We start from the raw sequence: 15,104 nt of genomic DNA, 5'->3' as shown, positions 1-15,104 counted from the left end.
ACCATTTCTTCACTTTATTGCCGCAACCTTCTACAATACACGTGTAAGGCATGATTCTCGCAAAACTATCACCTGGGCTAACTCTTTGTTGTCTTCCAAAGCTCTTATCCTCTACTACTGATGCACAGATGCGGTGCGCTGTTTACATTGGTTTCCATGGTGCTTTGAGGCGCTGTGTGAGATCAGTGCGCGCGGCGGCCATGTTTGGAAAGTAGTGCCGTCCGTCTATTTTCATTGAAAGACAGCGATACCATTGGCCTCCATTCTATGACGATAATTACTAACTTCTTGATGTAGCTCACTGTATACTGCATGGACAATGCCGGTAAAGGCAGGGGGTATCTTGGCTATGTGGGGGGGATGTGGGAAATGAGCTAAACTTAAAAAAAAGTGGTGTATCCCTTTAAGGTGCTCTGCAGTGATATTATCTAAGCCACTTGCTTTATTATCTCCCAACTGTGTTATTGCTTGGTGGACCTCCTTAGTAGTGAAAGACACTGCATCGTCGTTGACAATGTTGCCCACATTATAAGGATCACTTTTGACACAATTAAAAAGATCGGAGTAATGTTGCCTCCACAACTCAGCTATATTGTCTGTGCCAGAAACTCCCTCTATGGAGCTTGGCAACAATGTGTTGCTCCTGTTCAGGGCTCTCACCTCCTTCCAGAAACCAGTGACATCGTTGCCAAGCAACTTCTCAGCCATAGAGTCAGCTCTCATCTCTTGTTCATGATTACATACATAGCGAACAGCATATTTAAACCTAGCATTTGTGGATTTTTTGTGATCCAAGACAGGACCCTGTCTAGGCCTACCATCGAGGACCCAGGCCCTATGGGCCTCTTTGGCTTCTGTATGAAATGCAGCAACATTCTTATTCCAACCAGGCTTGATGTTATGTGCCTTAGAGTAGGTTAGGTATGGCCTACTGGCCTCATACACAGCTCCCACAATACAATCATACATGGCACAGAGGTCTTTACAGTGTGACATAAGATTACAATAAACATCAGCACACATAATAGCAAATAAAGGTAAAAATACATGGCTCAAGAGGTCATCAGTTTTCCCATAAGTTAAGACATCAGTTTCTTAGTGAGCTTAACCCAATCAATTTTAGCCTTACCTGCACTATTAACTTCATGAGCCAACTCAGGAAGACTATCAATATCTAGACACATTATGAACGGAACATGGTCAGTCATGGAAGCCTCATACACAATCACCACTGACCGCAAGATTGCATGATCATCAGAAGTGCTGAAGCAATGGTCAAGCCAGGAGGTTGTGTGCCAGGCTTAACTTATATAGGTAAAGCTACCAACCGATAGGAGCAACTTACTGGACAGCATAAAATTGTTATCAACACAGAACTGAAACAAATGTTTGGCAAACAGTGAACTACTGTCAGAGAGGTCAGCATTCATGTCACCCACCACAAAGACACTAGTCGACAGGTTGTCAGAAATAAAATAATTAATAAAAGCAAGTCTATTCAAAAACTCATCCTCATTATGTTGACACTCAAAAGGAGTATAAACATTGAGGATGGTGAACACGTTATTATTAATATTAAGCTGCACAGCAATACACCAGTCAACATCAAGTCTTATAATGTTTACCACTGAGTCCAGCTTCTTGTGCCAGAGAATAGCAACGCCACTTGCTATCGTTCCTCTCACCATTCCCATTGAGAGATCAGTCGTGGACTGCCCAGCCCCGTGAAAATGAATATTAAAAGAGTTCAGCAACCCCAGATCCTGTTTAGGTAAAATAGTTTCTTGTAAACATAAGATATCACAATTTAGCAGCAGGCTATCCACACCTATGCGTCGGGCCTTGTCCCCTGTGGTGCAGCCCCCGACAGTTGTAGGAACCCACACGCATGGTGATTTAGGACAGTGTGACCGTAGCCCCCTTGGCACTGGACCCCACCACCCCCACCTTGCGAGGCTCATAATAACGTCTAACAACAGAGCCTTCAGGCCATAGCTCTGGGTTATACATCTCCGTTACTTCCTTGCATTCAGCACACACTTTAAAAGAGCTGTATCTGTTGCCCACAGCAATGGGTCGTGGCCTGGCAAGTCTCAAGGCTTTGAGCTAGAGGTCTTCGGGTATGCCCGACCCCCCGAATACCCGAGGGTACACAAGTTGCAAAGCCGTAGCACGTATGCCTGATTTTTTATGAATTTTTAAAGTTTGAAACTTTAGACGGTCGCTGTAGTGCCACCGTTAGGACTATTGGCCCCAAATTTGTGTCAAAGACATTTGGCATGGGACTGGACCTTTGTGCAAAGTTTGGTTAGTTTTCATGCATGGGAAGTCGAACTTCCCGGGAGAATAATAATAATAATACAGATAATAATACAGGCAAATACAATAAGTGGCCCTGCCTCTACGTCCACCCAGCCTGCAGGACTACAGGAGAGAGATAGAGGACAGTGGGGGGTTGGGGGTTTCAAGTCACTGACCAAACACTCTATTTCAGTGATTGCTGTCAGAATGTAGAGCCATTTAGCACTTATTTGAACACAAAAACATCACTGAATGTAGCTTTAAGTAGTTATGGGTGGGCCTGTGAGTAGATGCGGAACGTCCCAAGGAATCCACGGAAAAAATAAGTTTGATTATACACCCTACGGTTCAAAAGTTATGAACTAAAACATAAAGAGGGCTGTTATAGCGTCACCATCTTGTCAATTTTTATTTTATTTTTATTTAACCTTTATTTAATCAGGGCGGTCCCATTGAGATACAAAGACCTCTTTTTTAAGGGAAGCCTGGCCAAGATAGCAGCATGAAATAAATAAAGTTACAACATTAAAACAGACAAATACCAATGCACAAACATGCAATAAAACAGGCAAAAGCAGTTACAACGTTCATAAAAAACATGTGCAAATATGAAAATAATCTACTTCTATGACCTTAATTAGAATTTTGAAAGTTCCAAGTGGAACAAGTTCCTTCAGTTTGAGGTTGCTCTGAAGTGAGTTGCAAGCTGTAGGGGCAGAATACATGAAAGCATGTTTGCCAAGATCCGTACGAATTTTGGAGACATTTAGCTGGTAGTAATTGGTTGAGCGTAAGCGATAATTACTGTGGGCTCTAGAAATATAGCCACAGAGGTACGGTGGAATTAATCCAAGGATGGATTTATAGATAAACATGTACCAATGGGTGAGCCTACGTGCAGTCAGAGAGGGCCACTCAACCCTGGCATATAGGGTGCAGTGGTGAGTGAGGGCTTTACAGCCCGTGACAAACCTCAGAGCACCATGATATACAGTGTCCAGAGAATGGAGACAATAGACAGGAGCATGCGTATACAACAGATCACCATAGTCAAGCACAGGGAGAAACGTGGCTGCCACCAATTCCTTCCTGGCAACGAAAGAAAAGCATGACCTGTTTCGAAAGAAGAAACCCAGCTTCAGTTTCAACTTTTTCACAAGACTTTCAATTTGGAGTCTGAAAGATAAACGATCATCAATTAAAATGCCCAAAAACTTATAAGATGACACTAATTCGATCTGCGTGCCCTGCAGAGACAACAATGTTGGGAGGAGGATCTGTGGTCTTTCTGCCATTTGAAAACAACATAAATGTAGTTGTTGCTGCATTTAGGACAAGTTTTAAATCAGTTAGTTGAGACTCAACAACATTAAAAGCAGTCTGCAAATAACCAAGGGCATGAGTGAGAGTGGATCCACAGCAATAGATTACAGTGTCATCTAAATAAAAATGGAACTTAGCATTGGGAACATTACGGCCCAGCTCATCCACATAAATGGTTAACTAAATTGGTCCCAGGACTGAGCCCTGGGTCCAATTTTTTGGACCCAGGGCTTTTTGGTGCAATCTTTTCGTGGATAGTAAAAGACCCCTCTGGGAACCTCCCTAACAAGTTTTGTAGCTGTACCTCGTATGGTTTCTGAGATACAGCTAATTGAATGCGTTATTTTTGTGAACATCATTCTCTCTACTCAACATGCAACACTCCTGCTCAGAGATACTCTTAAGCTATATTTATCTGGTCAAATCACACTGGATTCCTGCTTCCAGTACACTTTTTGCATGTGTTTTTTAACAGAGAAGAGCTGCAGCTGCTCAAAAGATAATGTAAAATTTATGAGAGTGAGACCATGAGTGATATAGCACTTGTAATACAGGTATAGGTATGTCTGAAGTCTATATAATAGCGTGCGTGCGAAGTGTCAAGTGTCAATACAAGAAGGGAGGTTGGCCATAATGACAATGAATCAGCACTTCCTGCTGCCCTTCAAAATAAAACAATTTAGAAGGTACAGGTACTGAATGCTGCTATAGCGCCCCCTAAAGGCGAAATGACACAATATTTATCCTATAGGCTCAGAGTACATCCTTCCACACCTGGACCAAGGTTGGTTAGGATCGCACGTTGTGTTCCAGAGTTATGGCGATTCTTGTGAAATTGGCCCCACCCACAGAAGTTTGGAAGTTGATTATATCGCAACGGTGCGCTTTCTTCAAATACCACGAAACAGTGTTGTGCAGGACACTCATCACATGATGTGTGCTTTGGTTTGGTGAAGATTGGACAAAATTTCAAGGAGGAATCGCAAAAAAACTGTTTTGGACCAAATTCAAAATGGCGGAAAATCTAGTCAGACGGAAATGGGCGTGGCCTAGATGAGTAGATGCGGAAGGACCCAAGGAATCCAGGGAAAAAATAAGTTTGATGATAGACCCTATGGTTCAAAGTTATGGACCAGAATGTAAAGAGGGCTGTTATAGCGCCACCATCTGCTCAATTTGTGTAATTCTTTCGTGTATAGTAAAAGGCTCCTCTGTGCACCTCCCTACCAAGTTTCGTAGCTGTAGCTGTTATGGTTTCCGAATTACAGCTAATTTACTGCCAGATTTTTCGAAACCCCATGCAAGTCAATGGGGAGAAAAATGGCGCTTAAAGGAGAATTTCGTTTTTTTTTAACCTGGACCCATCTCCTGGCAATAATTATGATTTGGCCACTCACCCAGCGATCTCCGCGGCGTTTCTGGCCGTCCTAGCATTGTTTTGAGATCAATAGCGTCCAAGTCAGTTGTAAAATGGAGCTGATTTGGGGCCAAGTGTGAGCCTGTCTTTCCTGCATCTAAATACCGTAAATTCCGGACTATAAGCCGCGGCTTTTTTCCCGTTTTTTGGCCTTTTTTGCCCCCTGCGGCTTATATAACGGTGCGGCTTATCTATGGATTTTTCCAGCAAACGGCCACTCGGGAACCTCCAAAATCTATGGATGTTGGTATGAGGCAGAACGAGAGCAAGACAGACATTATGAGAGCGAGACCCTGATTGGATGATGTTGCAAAAAATGTGCCTCGCGACCTGATTGGAGCACTGTGCCACTACTCTCTCTCAGCCACTACGGTAAAACACCCTCCCTCCTCCCTCGCTCCGGGGGGAAAAAGGCAGCGATTGAGCCTGAAAGACAGTCTGAATGAAATTGAATGTAACATTCCCAATTCTATGTATTACATTCTAAAAAACTAACAGCAACATTTTGGAAGGCTAAGCCACACAACTAGCTCGTTGTAATCTAACATCATGCTTCAAAAGATGGAGAACTGGCTGTGTTACGACGATGGCGGCGATTGAGCCTGAAAGCCATGTCTGAGACAGTAGCGAGACAGGAACAACAACAGCAGCAGCAGCAAAGGATCATGCACAAACCCGAGACGAAAGGGACTGTCCGTCAGGGCGCGGACGACTGTGTCAGCAACTCCCTCCCGACTACCAGGAGAAAATTACAAACTTCGGCGAATTCACACAAAGAAAGATCAAGGAATATTCCATCGGACCGGAGCAGATCATAAATATGGATGAAGTGCCTTTGACGTTCGACCTGCCTCTCACTAGGACTGTTAACAAGAAAGGTGAATCGTCCATCACGTTGAGAACCACAGGTCACGAGAGAACGAATTTCACTTGTGTTCTTGGCTGCACAGCATCTGGAGTAAAGCTCCCGCCGATGGTGATTTTTAAGCATCTCACAATGTGTGATTTTGTCTGGGGATTAGTGACCTGACTTTTGTTTTGTTGAAATGTTAATAAATGGGAGCTTCCCCAAACAGCCATCTCTTTCCCGACAATCCCCTCTGTGCACGAAGCCTTACATATGGTAATTAAACATCAAAACACCCGCGGCTTATAGTCCGGTGCGGCTTATATAAGAAAAAAATAGTCACCTTTGAAGGTGCGGCTTATAGACCGGTGCGCCTTATAGTCCGGAATTTACGGTAGCTATTTTTATTCCCGTTTTCGCCAAATATCGTCATAATCTGATCCCTCAAGAACCACCAGAGTCATATTTCGCCAAAGGCTGTTTCCTGGAGTCGCACAGGGATCAAATTACCTCAAACGTGATCTCGGTCACCAAGTCTCGTGAAGTCCCGCGATACTTTCCTGCCGACTGGCCAAGTACAGGTAGGACGCTTTGCGGTGGTGGTTTTAGCGTAACCTATATGGGGTTTGGCGTAACCTATGTGGGATTCGAAATAACGAAGGTTTTCCGAAATTCTCCTTTAACTCATTCATGGCCAAAGACGTCTTTGACGTGTTATCAGGAATAGCCCTCCCAGCCAATGACGTGTTTGACGTGTTTTTGTTTTTATTAGTGCAGCGCGTAGTTCAAACACTTCCCCAGCCTGTGACATGTTATCAGGTCCCTGCCCTCATAGACAAAGCCGACAACACGTGAACAAACACATACCGCAGCTGTTGTTTGAAATGAGTAGGAGGAAAAACAGAGAAATGCGCTTCCTTGTAGAGAGGAGAAACGCCATTGAAACGCCCCTCGGCGCGCTGCACTGCTCGCCTTGCTGCAGGGCGAACCTGGATTGAGTTGTTCGCAGTAGTCAAACCCGTGACGAACATGATCGATCCGGTTCCAGCGCCTGGTCCCAAAGCCAAGCCGGACCCGTTCCTGTGTCGCAGCATTCGTCCCAGGCAGCCCGAACGAGAGGAGGAAAACGATGCAGCAGAGGCAGAGGAGGCTAGACGCGGATCTCAGACCAGATGGGTGTTCCGCTCCTATGCTAATTTGCGGGGGAAGGAGGTGCGATCCAGCAGCAGCTGTGGACAGAACTCTCTCTCTGTGTGTGTGTGTGTGTGTGTGTGTGTGTGTCTGTGTGTCTGTCTGTCTGTGTGTCTGTCTGTCTGTCTGTCTGTGTGTCTGTCTGCACACTCACTCACACTGAGTAAACTGTATTGTTGAATGTAAAAAAAGCACTTCATGTATATATATATATATATATACAGTATATATATATTTTTTTGGTCATTTGTGTCATAATGAATAATATTTACATGTCTGATGTCAATACAGTTCAAAATAAAAGAATTGAGAGCGAGTTCTGCCTGAGATTGTGTCTTTTACAAAAATTGCCTTTTCTGCTGTTTCTCTTCTCCGAGAGACCTTTTTGGTGAAAACAGGGTGTATATAAATGGCTATAAGTAGAGTACAGAACATGCTAAAAGCTCACTTTTTTTTTCTGGTGAACCCAGAGACGTACATCTTCATTTTGAGGTATTGCAAATCACTTTGGTGTTAATAGATAATTTACTATGGGTCTTGAAAGATGACCAACAATTATGAAAATCTTTGGCCTGTGCTAAATATTGGCAGTCCTAAACTGGCCATGAATGAGTTAATGGCAAATAGCGCCCAAACCGCTTGACCAAACCCTTAGAAAAGTCATAGCACACCTGTCCTCAATAAGCCGCATGTTTTGAGTTTGGGCATGTCTATGTGGCGCAGAAATTGTGGGAGCTATTACGCGCCAAAAAAGTGGCTGCTGCGCAGCAATGGTCGTGGCTGGGCAAGTCTCAAGGCTTTGAGCTATTATGACATCACAATTGCTCGAGTGACATCAGTGATGGCATCACAATTGCTGACTGATGACATCACAAATACAACCTAATTGCCATAGGTAATTAAGGCAATTAGGCTATACACGGGGCCAGAATTCAACGTTTTGATGCACTGTGGGCTCAATTTTTGACCGATCGAAAATCTGTTTTGATACTTTTGTGTATGACAGTCTAATGATGCAGATGCTGAAGTTTGGTGTAGTTTGAAGAAAGAATGTGGGAGGAGTAGGGTTTAAATCGTTTTTGCAGTTTTTGCAGTTTTGCAGTATTTAGACTTCATAATTGGCCATAGGTTGCATTGTACAAAAGTTTCTCCTCATTTGGGCGCACATTTCGGCCGTGCCGCTTCGCTGGCCCGGCCACTAATAATTTGATAGGGTGTGAATTAGGCTCTACTGTTAGACATGGTGGGCCCACTGCTTTTCCATTGAGAGCCAAATTCCCAACCCAACATTATGCATGTATGTGCTTCAATGAGCTGAAGACTGCCTGTGTATTTAGCCCTATACGACACTCTATGTTGAGACTGATGAGTCCAGTTACACAAGGCTATATGCAGCACACACATTTAGATGGTAAATCAAGAGTTTATAGTCACAAGTTACACGAAAGATTTAAAATTTGCTATATTTTAGAGACAAATTAGGCTAATCACTGCAGGCACATCCATTCATCAATAGCCTGTGCCAGAGTAAAAAGAAATCGAACCATTCATATAGACTGCACTATATAACAACCACACCAGTGACAAGACTGTATAGTGACTGAGCTGGACAACAGGCGTTTTGATACTTTTATCTGGCTATACTAGCACGAGGGAAAAAAACATTTAGCAATTTAATCCAGAGGAAGTGGCCCCAGATCACATATTTACTGTAAAGATATTAAAAGGCTTAGTACAGAAATTGACGTGATGACTAATTCAGAGCCACCTTTAATGACTTTAATTGTTTATTTAAACTTGAGGATCTCCTCCTTGCATGCAATTGCAATTTCTGTTAGGCTAATTGAGAGTGCCTCTATGCATTCTTCTCAAATAATCTTCCAATCCTTTGTAGCTACTAGAATCGAGGGTCTCATTAACCATCCATAGCACACAAACGGGGCCTGAAAGAGGCGCCCACTTCCCCACGCATAAGTTGTGATCTAAAACAACAAACTTTCATGGGAGAACGTGCGCACCTGTGCGTTAACTTTGATCCATACCGATTTTAGAGACAGTGGGAAACGGCGACTGGGATGGTAAAGTAGGCCTATAGGCTAAAATGAAGCAAACAATGACTTTACACCCAGTTAATTTCCAGGCCGACTCCACATCAAGTTACCCCTCTAATAAAAGCCTATAGTGATTGTTGGAAGAACATCTAACATAGAATATTTGTTGAAAGCGTCTAGAAACATGGCAGCATTAGCTGGCGTGGTGTGAATTAGTCTATAGCCAGCCTACACATCGTCTTTTAGCAGAGACCCAGTTTGTCCCAATTAAATCCAAGTCCGACAGATTCAAGGTGTTAATAGGCAATTGGACTGGATGCCAGCAAGCAATAACGATGCGTTATGACGCACGCGGTGCGCATTGGAGCAGCCGTCCTCTTCTTCCCCTCGGTCACACACTGTCTGATCCCCGTGTCAGAAAACGAAAATAATGTCTATGCATCTTTTATTCATATCAAATGAAATGTTGAGTGTGTGGTTCATTCACTCTTTGCAAAACCAAAAGCACATTTACCTGGGTCAGGTCAGACGCATCGTCAACTATCAAAACAATCTTCTTTCTCTCTTCTCTTCCAATACGTCTCCGAGTCCGCTGAGTGCTGTGTCTGTGTGCAGCATGCAGCATCAGGTCAGACTCAGGTCAGACGCAGCCACACATGTGTGTAAATGCTGTGTTCAAGTGTACCACGGAGGCTGGTAACTCACTCCTACTAGGATGAATAGAGCACCAATACATCGATCAGTGGATTATTTCTTTAATTCATTTATATTTTTAGAATAAACTTCAGAATATTTGTGTATTAGCCTAGTTTATTTGTTATAAATCAAGTTTTTGTTTTTCTCCAAAGACTTTCCAGGGGGGGCTTAGGGAGGGCTTGGCTAATTCCAGGCGGGGCTCAAGCCCGGTCAACTCTATAGGATTTAAATACAGAGAAGGACAGCTGCTGTGAGTCTGTGTGTCTGAAAACCCTCTTGACTAAAACTTGTGTCAGCTAGATGTGTACTGTAAACCATTTATTTGAACTTAATTGTTTATAGCTTAATAAATTAAATAAATTAATTACTTAAACCTGATCAAACCTCATCAATACATATAGTGAAACCAAAATAACATCACAAGTGAAGTTAACACTGTTAGTGGTAACATAACCATACTTAGAAAATCATATGGACAGAGCTAAGTCTGTAACCACAAAAACACACATCCCCACATAAAGTGGGCCTGTATTCATAGACATACACTAGAACTGGACAGTATGACAGTAGTGCAGTAATAGAAATATACAGAATAATAAACATATAGCAGATAAACAAAAACACTCACAAATGCATTTAGCTGCTAATTTAAGTGAGTTCCAAAGTGGTACAAGTTCCTGAGGAAGATATCTGCATATGTGAAAGGAGATATACAGTATATATGTGAATATGTGTACATACAATAATAGGAGGAAAACACTCAATAGGCCGGGCCTATTGAGGGCACCCCCTGTGTGGCCCACGATGATTTTTTTTTTTTTTTTACAGTGCACCTGAACTCAACATGCAAGATACCTGCTGAATAAGTGTCGAAATGTTCATGTCATTCTGGCCAATACTCCACTTCTGTTATAGCTTTTCAGTCTGGAATATGGAACATCTTTCAATAATCTTTATGACTAAAAAGCTAAAAGTAATTTCATGTGTAAGAAATGACTTTTCTACATTGTAGAAATTTGAATAATTAACTCGTTGGTTTTGGATTTATTTAGGTTCAAGAGTGCATTTTAGTTCTTGTGTGACCCTCAACAGGCTTTGAGAATCCTGGGCCACTTACTGATACTTATGCTTAAATTAACCCACTCATATTCTGGTTTATTTCAAGAAAAACATTTTGGCTAGTGGAAATTCTAATTGGCTGGTAACTTTAAAATCTAGCAGCCATATTGGCAGGTGGTCAGAAAAGTTAATTTCAAGCCCTGCAGGGAGAGCAGGTGGTGACATAGGAGTGAGTGAGAAAAGGATCAAATATTGGTGGTTAAGACTGAATAATGACATCACAACTGGCATAAACCTGGCTTCAAATTTTATGAGTGCATGGCTGCGTTTTTTAGTCAAAACTATTGGTTTTGGTAACCTAAATACATGCTCTATCATGTCCTGAGTGTCTTGTCTTCACTGTCGTATACGTATGTTCATTTGTATCTTGTAGAGTGTGCTGATTCTCCAGAATGAATGCCTGTGTATCCTTGTGATGCATTTGGCAATAAAGTGTTTCTGATTATGAATGTCCATATCCTCGTTGAGGCCCCTGGCTGACAGAGTATGCAGGGTGTAGATCAAAAAGGGTTCACGTTTTAAAAGAAGATTGTTAATGTCCCACCTTCCCTCGGTGGGAGTTGCATACTCAATCCCAATAGCTGAGAGGCAACAGTGTGGTGCAAGTGATTAAAGTGGTTGGCCACAGGGCTCTTGGGATCATGGTTTCTGATATTGCTTCGGTGTTCTGAAATTCTGTTCTTCAGAGACCTAGAGGTTTTACCTACCGTATGTATACAAGGCCACAGGGGCATTTGAGCAGATACATCACATTACTGGTTTTACATGAAATAATGCACTTGATGTTGTGGGCTTTGCCTGTGTGTGGGTGATATAATTTGTTGGTCTTTCTAGTGAAATTGCACTGTTGGCAGTTACCACACTTGTAGTTCCCTGGTTCAACAGGTGAGAGGAATGTGAGTGGAGTAGGTGGGGGGGTTGGGTGGGCAGTCAGCCCTCACCAACATGTTCCTGAGGTTGGGGGGTCGTTTATAGACGATCCGAGGTGGGGGGTCCAAGTGTCCCCTGAGAGCTGGTTCTGTGGAGATAATATGCCAGTGTTTGTTAATCACAGCAGACATGTCTTTAGCCAGTGGTGAGTACTGAATGGCACATGTGATCCTGTTCTCTGTGGTGATGGGCCTGGTGTGATTTAAGCATTCAGCTTCTGTGAGCTGAGCAAACCGGTTGGAAGCTTGTGTCACCCACTCCTTTTTGTAACCTCTGGCGAGGAATCTGTCGCTGTCTGAGATACATACACCTGCCCTATTTAGGTTTGGATGTGCGTGTCTTTACATCAGTGATATCACATATTGATGACATCATCAGTCTCTATGACTTTAGCATAAGGTGACATGATCATATCACTCAGTAGTATCGTGACACTACTGATCATGTCACAATATGTCACATCACTGATGACATCACTGCTCGCTAATGTCCCTAGGAGGCTGATGACATCACAGTAAAGCAATTGCATAATGTTTGCTCAGGTCAACTGCTGACTTACAGGTGACTACACTTTTTTACACGAGATGGATTCGTCCAGGTCAACTGCTGACCCATAGATGACTACACTCTTGTACATGAGATAGATTAGCCCAGGTCAACTACTGACCTCCAGGTGACTACACACTTTTAGACGAGATGGATTTGCCCAGGTCAACTATTGACCTACAGATGTCTACACTTTTTTACACAAGATGGATTTGTCCAGGTCAACTGCTGACCTACAGATGACTACACTTTTTTACACGAGATGGATTCGTCCAGGTCAACTGCTGACCCATAGATGACTACACTCTTGTACATGAGATAGATTAGCCCAGGTCAACTACTGACCTCCAGGTGACTACACACTTTTAGACGAGATGGATTTGCCCAGGTCAACTATTGACCTACAGATGTCTACACTCTTTTACACAAGATAGATTAGCCCAGGTCAACTACTGACCTCCATGTGACTACATAGTTTTACACAAGATGGGTTCGTCCAGGTCAACTACTGACCTCCAGGTGACTACACTCTTATACACAAGAGGCATTAGCCCAGGTCAACTACTGATCTCCTCATATTTTATATGAGGTGGATTCATCCAGATCGACTACCGACCTCCAGGTGCATATGAGCAAAGCCAGCAATAGAAAAACAGGGAAGGGTGATGTGATGATGTCACAATGCCCAAAAATGGCCTGCGAAGGCCTAAAAACAAAATATCACTGTAGTACCTGCCGTGGGCGTTTTTTTCCTGGAGTATCTATACAACCAATATCTGTCATTGGGCCAAATTTCAGGTCTCTGCAATGTAACAACTAACGGGAATTTGCATCGCTGATGAGGAAAAAGAAAAAAATAAATAATGAAAAATTAAAATCTGAGCAAAAACAATAGGGGTTAGGGTTAGCCCCTTCGGGGCTTAAACCCCTAATACTAAAATAATAAATATAGCCGCAAGCGGCAATACCAGGGGTTCAACCATATTGCCCCCGAAGGGGCTTGAATATCTGTCATATCTGTCATTGGGCCAAATTTCAGGGATTGGCCCAGTGGTATGGATGGTTAGAAAAACAGGAAATGAGGTGTTGGCTATATTGCCAAACTTTGGTAGATTGGTGTAATTTTTTGTTTCTGAGTAGTGGGTGAGTTTTCTAGCCTATGTGCACATTTTTGTTACTGTGGGCCTTAGAGTTTCTGAGATATACATGGTTTTACGGAAGGAAAAGAAGAAGAAGAAGAAGAATAAACATAGCAAATACGCTGGAACCCCTAAAAATAATAATAATGAGTAAGGTCAGTCAGTAAAGTGAACAGTATCAGTGTGGATCTTTGATTATTGCACAAATTGTGGTAATTTGCAGTTATTGCACATTGAGTTTTATTGCACATCAGGTATACATTATCCAAGTTGGTTTGAGTTTTGGACGGGTGGAGTGAGTCCAAGGCTATCTATTTTTTTCTAAAATGTTTATATCCAATAAAGACACACAAGAACAAAAAACAAAAACAAATATAGCCGCAAGCGGCGATGCGGGGTCCAAGCTTCCGGTGACTTGGGGGGTGTATGTCAGATAATATAGACACTGAATTGCACATTTAGTCAGAGTTGGTATGTGCACAAGTGCACAAAGTTTGGTTGAGATCTGGTGACCTGACAGGGTTCAAGCAGTAGTAATAGTAGTGTTAGTGTATATGTGTGTAAGTGTGTATATGTGTGTGTGTATATGTGTGTGTGTATATATGTGTGTGTATATGTGTGAGTAATATGTGTGTGTGTGTGTGTGTGTGTGTGTGTGTATATGTGTGTGTGTGTGTATGTGTGTGTGTGTGTGTGTGTGTGTGTGTGTGTGTGTGTTTAGTGTCAGGGCATGTGTGTGTATATATATATATATGTGTGTATATGTATGTATATACTGTATGTGTTTGTATATATGGGTGTATATATGTGTGTGTGTGTGTGTGTGTGTGTGTGTGTGTGTGTGTGTGTGTGTGTGTGTGTGTGTGTGTGTGTGTGTGAGTGAGTGAGATCCGGTGACCCCGTTCAGAGGTACAGTACACAGACGATATCGTCATATCCTCCCATCAAGAGGGTGTTATTAACACCATGCTCACCAGAACTGACTCCTGTTTGGAGTGGTCTGGTTTAGAGGTAAAATATTCCAAATGTGCAGTTTTTTATGAGAGGCGGAGCGGGTGGAACCGCTGGTACCATTCCAAATCAAATTCATTACCTGTATTTACAATCAATAATGTCAAGTCTCTCTCTAGTTTTACTCCAAAGGTCACACGGGACAACTCAAGATTTCCAACTCAATCAAGTTTTATTTTCCAACTGTTTTTCAAGATTGGTTGGCTTCATTGGTTGGGTGATAATCAGGTTGAAAACCTTCAAAGACACAGAGAAAATAAGGTTAACAACATTGCCATTTTACAAATAATATTTTCAAACAATAAATGTTCTATCTTCAATTACATGTCCTTTAGACAAAAAATAAATTGTCACCATTTAAATTAAATTATTAATGTAAATTCATGTCAAATTAATGAATGCCAACATTTTAATTAAACATTAAATGAATTAACCATTCAAGCCATTTAAATGGGATAAAGAAAAATAAGGAAAAATAGCTGATCTACAAGCTTGTAGATCGGCTCTTTTTCACCAGGTCTTTTAAACCTTTT

This window comes from Poromitra crassiceps, assembly GCF_964638095.1.
Source record: "Poromitra crassiceps genome assembly, chromosome: 14".
Lineage (NCBI taxonomy): Eukaryota > Metazoa > Chordata > Actinopteri > Beryciformes > Melamphaidae > Poromitra > Poromitra crassiceps.
Note: the sequence above shows the minus strand (reverse complement) of the source record.